The sequence below is a fragment of the Hibiscus syriacus genome, unplaced genomic scaffold (assembly GCF_006381635.1).
Source record: "Hibiscus syriacus cultivar Baekdansim isolate YM2019G1 unplaced genomic scaffold, ASM638163v2 tig00111650_pilon, whole genome shotgun sequence".
Taxonomy (NCBI): domain Eukaryota; kingdom Viridiplantae; phylum Streptophyta; class Magnoliopsida; order Malvales; family Malvaceae; genus Hibiscus; species Hibiscus syriacus.
This window is the reverse complement of record NW_024063146.1, coordinates 400,324-410,355: the sequence shown is the minus strand read 5'-3', so window position 1 is coordinate 410,355 and position 10,032 is coordinate 400,324. Positions and strand designations below refer to the sequence as shown.

Genomic DNA, 10,032 nt, shown 5'->3' with positions numbered 1-10,032 from the left:
AAAACTACACCCTAAACACATATACTCAAATCAGATTTAATTAGGACAATGATAATTATAAAACCCTAAATGATTATCACTAACAACTTTCGACATTTGGTGTGTAATAAATTAAGATAATAAAAAATAAAAATCAAACAATAAAAAATAAAACAAAAACCAAAAAATTTAAACTAAAAACAAAACGACAAGACGAAATTTAGTGTCTACAGATTTCACATAGCATTGAAAAAAATTCCCACCATACAAATATTAAGCGGTGGCTCGATTTTACAAAGCAATTAGATAAAATTGTAGAAGAGAATTTGGTGTTATAAATATGTGAAAATATTATGTCAAATTCTTTTTAAAATAGGATATTTAAAAAATTTAAAATATTGAGAGATTAAAATTCTCTTAAAAAAAAGATAGAGACCAAGATTATCATTTATACAAACGTAGGATAATTTTAAATTTTCAGTGCATATAATTAATATTCGTTCCTCAAAATTAAAATTAAAATGATTCCTTTCATTTCCCCCAATTTTCGATTTTCAAACTATCCGAAGCGGGAAAGGTAAAGCCATGGAAATGAGGCTCCGCTCCTCCCTCAAGTCCTCCGCCGAGGACTTCCTCTCATCCGCAGTGAAACTAACTCTAAAATCTTCAAAGGCATCTTTCAAATCCCTTATCCACTCCATTCCCCCTTCTTCCCCTCTCTCCTCCACTCTCCCTTCTTCTCTTCACCTCTCCATTTCCAACTCAATTCGCTCATTCCAAGACAAAACAACCCACCATGAAGCCGACACCTCCCATTCACCGCCCGCCAAGCGCACTCGCCGCTCCGCCCGGAATCCCAACCCCCAAGACAACCAACTTGACAACAGTAGAGAAACCCTTCGCACCCTCACTTATATCGCCTACTTATGCGTTTCGCATCCCCGAAACGTCTTTCAACACTCCGATTTGATCCCATCCGTCCGATCTTTGCACGACAGCCTCATCATTTTTGAGTTGGATCCTGTTTTGTCCTATGAAATAGCGTGTTTATGTGAAGAATGGTGGAAACAGAACTTACCGGAAAAAGAAATCCTAATTTCACAAACGCTGCCGTTTTTTCTCTCGAAGTCGTTGACTATGAAGAAAAAGGTGGATGTACACAGAGTGTATTCCCTCCGTGAAGCCTTCAATTTATTTGATTTTGAAGACGAAAGCATTGAAGATCTGAAGCTGTTATTAATCAGATGTGTCATCGAGCCTTTGTATTTGAAAACGGAAGAAGGAAAGAGATTCCTGGCGTTTGCATTTGGGTTAAGTTTGCAGTTTTTGAAGGAATGTTTGGCGATGATAAAAGCTCAGATTCCGTTTGGGAGAAAATCCATGCTGGAAGCTTACGGGGAGATATTGTTTAAGGGATGGAAAGGGGTTGAAGGGAAACTGAAAAGGGAAATCGAAGATGGGTTCTTGATGGGTTTAGTTGAAGGAGCCATACATGCAAGCTCGAAAGGTTTGGGAAGTAGTATTAGAAGGGTTCTAGGTGGGTTTATTAACCAGAGAACTGTTGATGGAGTTGAGAAGTTGTTTTTTAGACTAGCTGAGCCTGTGATTTTCCGATCTTTACAGGTAGATATTGATTATAGTTTTTTTTTTTTGAATTTTTGTGCACTTGTCGTGGATGTGAAAATCATTATTTATCTGGCATTTCTTTAGTCTCTTGTCGATGTTGAAAGGACCAGAGAGACGGAAAAAGAAGTTAGATTATGAAAGAAAATAACTCTTTTGAAGAATGAAAAAGTTTTAATTTAAGAAATAAGTTTGCATGATCTTTTTCTTGTATAAAATAGTTATGTTTTAATTGGGTTATATGTTAGTTAAAATTTGTAAATATTCTGGCTACAAATTTCATGGAGGCATGCCTTTTTGGATTAAATATCTTGGTCATATTAGGATAACTTTTACTTTGGAAGTCGACATGTTTTTAACTTGGTATTTGGGTGTTTTGGATGAGAACTATTTCATCAAGCTGCGTGGTCCTTTAACAGGTTGCAAATTCAAATGTTCGCCAAAATGCATTGCATTTACTTCTAGACTTGTTCCCTTTTGAAGACCCTGATGCCACCAAAGAGGCTAAAGATACATTGCTGGATAAACAGTTCTTCTTGTTGGAGAAATTACTCATGGATGACTGTCCTGATGTGAGAGTTATTGCTGTGGAAGGCTGTTTTCGCATTCTCCATTTGTTTTGGGAAATTATCCCTCCACCAACCATTACAAAGATGATCACCAAAGTTTTTGATGAGATGGCATATGATGCATGCAGTGAAGTTAGGTTTTCCACATTGAATGGCATTATCTATTTACTTGGCAATCCCCAGTCGCATGAAATTCTTAAAGTGCTTCTGCCCATGCTGGGGCATCTGATGTTAGATAATGTTCTTTCAGTCAGAGTTGCTATGGTAGATCTCCTCCTCCTTTTAAAGGACATTCGAACTTTCCAATTTAATAAGGTATAGGGTACTTTTCAAATTTAATCTTGCACCAGCAGTACTTTAATTTCCTAAGGTGGGGGGTTGATATTGTTCATTGCTTTATTTTTTAAGGTGGTCGGTTTAGAATTCTTGTTGAATACACTTGCAAATGACCAACCTCCAGTTGCTCAGAAGATTACAAGATTGCTTATGCCATCATACTTTCCTGCCAGACTGGCCATTGAGGAGGCATGTGATCGCTGTGTCACACTAATGAAAAGGTCTCCACTAGCTGGAGCAAGGTTTTGAGAGTTTGCTTTATTAGAAGGCGCATCTCTTAAATCCATGATGGAACTTGTCAAGGTCTTCATCAGCTTACTGTTGTCGAATGCTAAACTTGGTGCCCCTGTGGTTGAGGGTTTACTGGATGCATCAGCCAACCTTTGCAGTGGCCTAGCAAATGAACAGACTCAGCAGGATTCCCTTAGAGAGTTGTTTTCTGTTGAAAGAGTTAAGCGCTTGTTAGCCGTGGCATCTACTGCTCATGCTAGATCTTCTATTTTTGACATGTTATCCACCACTGCTTCAGACAATGTAGCCGCGCTCCTTGGAAATTGCATGAGCATAGTCACTGATTGTAGTGATTTATCAGAAAATTTAGAAAAGCAGGCTGAAGTGAGGTCTTCCCACAAATTATTCATATCATGTGATTCCTTTGATAATATGTTTGAGGCTCTAACAAGGCTTTTGCAAAAAACTGCCTATCGCTGTCATATTAAATTTGGCACTGAAGCACCAAAACAGAATGTTTCTCCTGCAAAAAGAAAGAAATCGAACTCTTCATCAAAAACTTCTGTTAAATGGAAACATGTTAGTGGAAAAAGGTCATCCAATTTCAAGGATGATTATTCAGTTGCTATTGGGGTATCGTGGCAGATAAAAGATATGCTTTCTTCTGAGGACACTCGGAAAGCTATGATGAGTTCTCAAGCTTTGGAATTACCATTCCTTGCTTTAAAGGTTATCTCTGAGGTCAGCATCGTACAGTGCGAGTATTATGAATATATGGACCCATATCAATTGTTGGCATATACAACTCTTGCTCTGCAGATGGCCCTTCAAAATGTTACAGTTAGTAATGCAACTGAATCTGGTACTAAGAAGGATGAACAAATCAAATCATCAGGTCTAATTTCAAAGGCAGGTTACAATTTTGATTTTTCTTGAACTTCAATTCTCATTTTAAAATTTTCTTTGTAGTTCTTCCTTTACGGAGTTATAATTGGTGATTTGCTCTTATCTGCAATTCTTTCTACAGCAGGATTGGTAAAAACTTAGTCGAACTTGAGGATTCCAGATTCCTTTGGATTGGTTTTAGTAAATAAGCCTACAATGTTTTGATTTTCGCCTGGTTGAAGCTTGTTAGTAGGAAATATTTGAAACTGCTACGATGTCTTTCTCTTTGATATTTAATGCTAGAAATCAATTTTCCTTAATTCATAATGGCTCTAGTAAACTCGTGTCACTGATGGGCTGAGTGCTTTGTTTATATATAAATGTTTATATATTCATTTCTTGTGTTAAACTTCTGACAGGCAATGCTAGTCCAGGTAATGGATCGCCTGCTTGATTGTACAGATAAGCTCTTGGAAGAAGGTGACTCGGGAAAGAATGGGGAATCACCTCCAAAATCTAAGCAGGACAGCAAGAGGGCCACACGGCATGAGCAGAAACAGGGAGAACCTCAAACAGATGCCTCTAGCTCTAATACTGTTGGTAAGTGATTTGGAAGAAGGCATGCACAGATTATCCAAAGCTGGGTGCAAGCATTCATATTAAAGTATTAAGAGTGGACATAAAGAAAAGTGCTTTTAACGCTAAGTTTAAACATTTACTAAATCTGAACTGATAACAATCCATTAGGGAACTTGTGTATGTGGGTTGTGTTTAGACTTGGATAGAGACATAAAGTACATGTTTGGAAATCTGCAACTATTTTAAGTTGCATTTCTGGATTAGGAGAGACCCCTAACATGAAAATCTAGATTAGAATATATCCCTTGTATTAACTCCCATTTCTGTAGGCCTTCTTGTGGTTCTGCGCTCGTGGTGTAGTTTGAACTGTCATGCAACCTTTCTGTGAATGGTTTTTCCCCCTGTTTCTGGTTTTTGTGTTTTGGAATAGGTTATGACATAATGCATTGATTTTTCCTATATCCATGTAGGATTAGTATATACTAAGCAAAAACAGATGTCAAAGAAGGTGACAATGTTCACAACAGTTCTCAAGTTTATCGTCGATTCTATTGCAATGGGTTTTGCTCCTCGTAACCATACAAGGTGCTTGAGGTTTACGTCGGCATACATTCAGTACTTCATCTCTTGCCTAAGGAAGCTATCTACAGATAAATCCCAGTTGAAGGAAGAGAAATCAAAAGAGTGTTTTGTGTGCGTGAAGAGCTCTTTCAGCTATGCACTCAAGTTACTGAATCTAGTCCATAATGCTGCCACTGAAGCTTCACCAGCACCAGTGGAGTCTTTTAATCTTGCCAATGACTTGCTTGATCTATCATCTCAGGTGAATTGTTTTTGGGTTCTATTTATGCTGCCCAACTTGTTACTGTAGCAAAGCCTTGGCTCCCTGATTTGATTCTGGCACTAGGTTCTACAAGTATGCTTGAGCAAAGTATAGAGAAGCCATATTTGACTGCATTGGATCACATTAAGCTCCATTTTCCATCATGGCCCCTAATTTTGGCGAAGATTGAACATGCTGAAATGAGTGAACATGATGGGGAAGAGGAGGATGATAGAGTCTTGGAACCCGAATTCTCGGAGTTCAAGAAACTCATGGGAATCATCATATCATTACTAAAGAGAAATCGCAGCATACTGGATGCTGTTGGCGTTATCTTCCTTGCTACATCAGTTATAGGGCTAGAAAGAAAGGACTTTGATCTGTTACTTGGACTGCTGAGCTTTGTTTGCCTGAAGTTGATCGGGCAAGAAGACCGTGAATGGCGTGGGCTTGACATGATGTTGGTTTCTCTGCCGGATGTGTATCCTCAGATCGAGAGGGAGACTGGAGAACAAGTTGATGATGATGAAGATGAAGATGAAAGCCATAATAAATTAGCTAGTGCCAAAGCATTGCTTGAACCTGTCTGGTTATATCATGTTTATGAAACTCAGGTTTTCAGAGGTGGCACAATAAATGGAATATATAAATATAATATTTCATTGTAACAAAAACAGATTTTTGAAACTAGTAAAACTTTATTACTCATTTCGCCTCATAATTTGTGTATCGTATTAATTATATACATAGTTTTAAGAGATATATTTGACTAAGGGAAATGACAAAATTATATTTAAAATGTGATTGATAAATTTTATTTTGTTGGATGTAAAAGAGTAGAATATAGTTTGTTAATTCAATAATCGATGTAAGTTTTTATCATCTTCATTAGAAAGATACATGGAGATATTACAATAGTTAAACATAATAAAAAATGATTAAAAACATGAGAATAAAAATAATAGATGTTTTTAATAAATGATACAAGATCTAAAAATTATTATAATTTGTTAATTTTATAAATTTAAGTATTTTTTTTATTTTTAAATGGAGTTGTGTCACTTAACTAGCCCAATAATTTAAGCGGAATAGTTATTTAGGCTTATAAGGAAACTCATAAATTATTTTGGGATAACAAATGTTATAGTGTAGTTGGAACTCGTCAAACTAGTCATGCCCTCTTGACGAGTTTGTCAAAAAAATATTTTTTTATTGGCTCTCGTCATGTGGGCCCCATTGCTAAAATATTTTCATTATTTTTGAAAAAAATCGTCATGCTCACGTGACGAGTTCTAGATAAATAGTTTAAAAATAAATTTTTTATCATTGTTATTATTTTATTATATTTTATAATTAAAATGAAAAAAAAAATTGAAGGAGCTCGCCATGCCATTATGACGAATTCATATAAATATGGTTGTTGGGTTTGAAAAATATAACCGCTGACATGGCCGTTTGAGATATTTTTGTTTAAAAAAATTGGAACTCGTCAGAGGGAATGACGAGTTCCAACATGCATATTGTGTTATATTTGAATTTTTTATAAATAGGAGTTTTAGGTATTTATATAAGAATAGAAAAATCAGAGTTGAGATTGATGAAATACATCAATGGGAAAATTTTGCCAATGATTTAAGAAATAATTTATATGGATTCGACTTATTCGATGTTTTCGATGATTCAAGCTCATTTTCAGATGATGAGTTGGTCTAATTTCAATTGTTTTGAAGCTTCGATGAGAAAGGAAATTAAAGGAAGTTGAAGAAGAGCTTAAAAAATCGAACGAACTTGACAAAGAGCTTAAAAAAAGTTAGAAGATTGTGAGAAATCGAACAAGACAAAAGATGTTTGTAAAAGAAATAGTGAGAAGTTTGAAAACTTATTACTACGACGTAGCAAACGATTTATAGGGAGAGGTGAAAAAAATAAAGAGAAATGTAGAAAAAATTATATTGTGGGTGTAGTGAAAGGATAAGTGGAAGGAAATAGATTAATGTATTCGATGTTTAGGGTGTTAATTTATGTTTAGAATTATATTTATAATTAAAATAATTATTTTTGAATTGATAATATATATGAATAGTTGCAACTATTTTTACACATGGAATTTATTCGTTCAGTAAGGTTCATTGTTATATGGTCGAAATGTCGAATCTCATCAAAAGTTTGTGACCATATTTTTCTTGGATTTCAGCTGCGAAGTTTCAAACTTCATTGTCGTATTTTCTAAAAATTTTAGCCGTGAACAGAAATTTAGTTGCAAAAATTTATACCCCGAAAAATGAAGTTAAGAATATAATAAGAATAACACAAATGAATCACATATAATTCATGAAAGATAAAGTATTAGTTACCCATGTTTATAATTTTTTCGAGTCTTTTTTTCCTTAAACCTAGTCATAATATTAGACCCAAAATGACGTATACAATATGCCAAATATGTGTGAAGAGGTGTCATCGACTACTCGATCTATCAATTACTCTTAAGATCTCAGTATCTTTATTATGCCATTTCCAGGAGCTGTCCACGCCACATGAAGTTGGTGTTGAGGTACACAAGTAGGCTTTGAATCTAACAATTCTAGTATCAAGAGCTTTTCTAAGGGCTTGTTTTAAGAGGGAAAAAACAATAGGTTTTTTAAGAAGAGTGAGTGTTTGAAGAATAGCTTCTGAGAGTACCTTTGTTCAACCTGCTATTTCTAAGTTCGATAGCCACTATGATTATTGGGCCAAGTTTATGGAAAATTTCTTGCGTTCAAAAGAGTATTGGTGTCACACCCTAATTTAGGGGCTAGATTTTAATAATTTTAAGTACCGAATTAAAGTAATAAAAAGGGAGAAATTGAGGATCGAATTGTAAATTTTTAAAAGTTGTAGCTCAATTTTAGAAATTATGGAAAGTTTAGAGACTTAACCCTAAATTTTACCATTTTATTTGGATAGTGAAAAATAAACCCCTCCTCGATTGAGCAAAACTCCCAAATTAAAACCAAAATCCCTAGCCGGTTGCACCCCTCCCCCTTTCCACCACAAATTTGTCGTTGTCCGGCCACCATTCAACCCGCCGCCACCACTATTATATTCGTCGTCGATCGGCAACCAAAGCACGAGTATTATCGCGCCGTGAAACATTTCATATCACCGCGAATCAACAAATTTTCGTGCGATGAAATCCCCAAAATCCCACTCTGGTCGCTTGGTTTTTCGTCGATTTCGACCGATCCGACGACCGTCTTACCTCACCGCCGTCACCAACGTGTTCCTTGACTTGTTCTGCTCAATACCCAACCGGTGTGTCGCGTCAATGTTGTCAGTTCCGTCGATCGCCGGTGTGGGTAAGTGTTTTGGCCTTTTCTTTTATTTTTGATGGATTTTCAGCTGATGTTTGGTTGAATATTGATTGCAATTGGTTAATTGAAGTTATAGGAGGTCGAACACCCCGAGCCCCCCGTCGTCGCCATACGTCGCCACACGCTTCCGCGTGCACGTGGGCTTCTTCTGCCCACCTGGAAACCTTCTAGAATTGGTCCAGTCGATCTAGATCGGCCTGAACCGGCCAACCCAGTCTGTTTGACCTGACTCGTTGACCCAAACCGAGTCAACCCGACCTGACCTATTGACTTTGACCTGACCCGTTGATCGGTATGACCGTTGACTTTGATTGGTCTAACCGTTGACTTTGACCCAAAAAGTCAATTTTTTCAAAAAAATCCTATTTTATGTTTTTCGATGTCCTGAGTCCAAATCCAAAGTTCGTTTTGCCAAATTCACACTCAGTAAGCCATTTTTCAGTTTTTTATCTTCGGATTCAATTTGGTTTTTCGATTAAGTTAAGTTTCTGACGTAAATTCGTTTTCTATGTATCCGATAAATTATTGGACGTTAGATTCAAGTTTGAGAGTGATCGAATGGAGTTTAATGTTCGATCGATAGAGCACAAAAATCGAGGTAATATATTACTACCTTATGCATGTTTTATGGAACATGTTGGAATTGGTAAATGCATGGATGAATATGTTTGGTCTCATCTAAATAGAAAAATTATTTCTAAACTCGATCCTTATACGGTAACATTTTAGTATCTGAATATGCCTCAGATGACTCGTATAAGAAATTGGGATACCGATAGGAATTCAATTTACAAGTTCTATGATTAAATGGAAAACAATCAACCTCATGATCTGTAAATTTTGTTTAATCTACTTAAACGTTAAATGCCAAAGGTACTCGGATGAGAAATTATGACAATACTTCTGTTAGGTAAAATTACGAGAATACCCTTATGGGGTAAAATTACGAAAATACCCTCATATTATAAAAAGGATAAGAATCGTCACTGGAAATGGAAAAATAACTCCGAAAAGGCATATTAATCCGAAGAAACTACTGATGTACATGGAAAAATGCTAGTTTTGCTTAGAAAATTCCGGATAACTGATTTCTAACCTTCAAGATGGTAAAAGATTTAGATTTGGTGATCTTTGGACAAAACCACCTGATAAATAAATCACTAGAATGATTCATATGTTTGAATCAATAAAAAGATTGAATACATTGAATTGTAAAATGACCAAAATGCCCGTAGAGTGTAAATAACCTAGGGTAACCCCAAGTCACGTAATGACTGAATGCATACTCGTCTCCCTAAGATTCATTCAACGATGATTTTGAAGATGATCAGTTCGACGAGAGTTGTTAGTATTAAAGTGTGAATACCTTTGAAGTGCATCGATTTAACCGGTTAATAGGTATAATCGTGTTGGGATTTGCTCAATTTGAGTTAACTCGATATCCTGATAAATTGGCAAGAATCGTAAATACCATGAATCATCGTTTCTCCCTTATTGGATCAAATTACTAGGAATCCTCCAAGAACCTAATGTCCAAATTGCCCTGATTTCCTGAGTAATGGAAACAGTCTTGTCATATCTGAAATCACAAGTAACTCTGATGCAAGACATTCCAAATACCTTTATGATTACTTAGTGCCTCTGAAAAATATCCGAA

The 10,032-nt window shown here is 36.0% G+C and overlaps 1 pseudogene; it reads left to right on the top strand.

Moving 5' to 3' along the window:
• The first annotated feature begins 529 nt into the window (after window positions 1-529).
• On the top strand, window positions 530-5,693 carry LOC120166919 (annotated as a pseudogene).
• The last annotated feature ends 4,339 nt before the right edge of the window (window positions 5,694-10,032 follow it).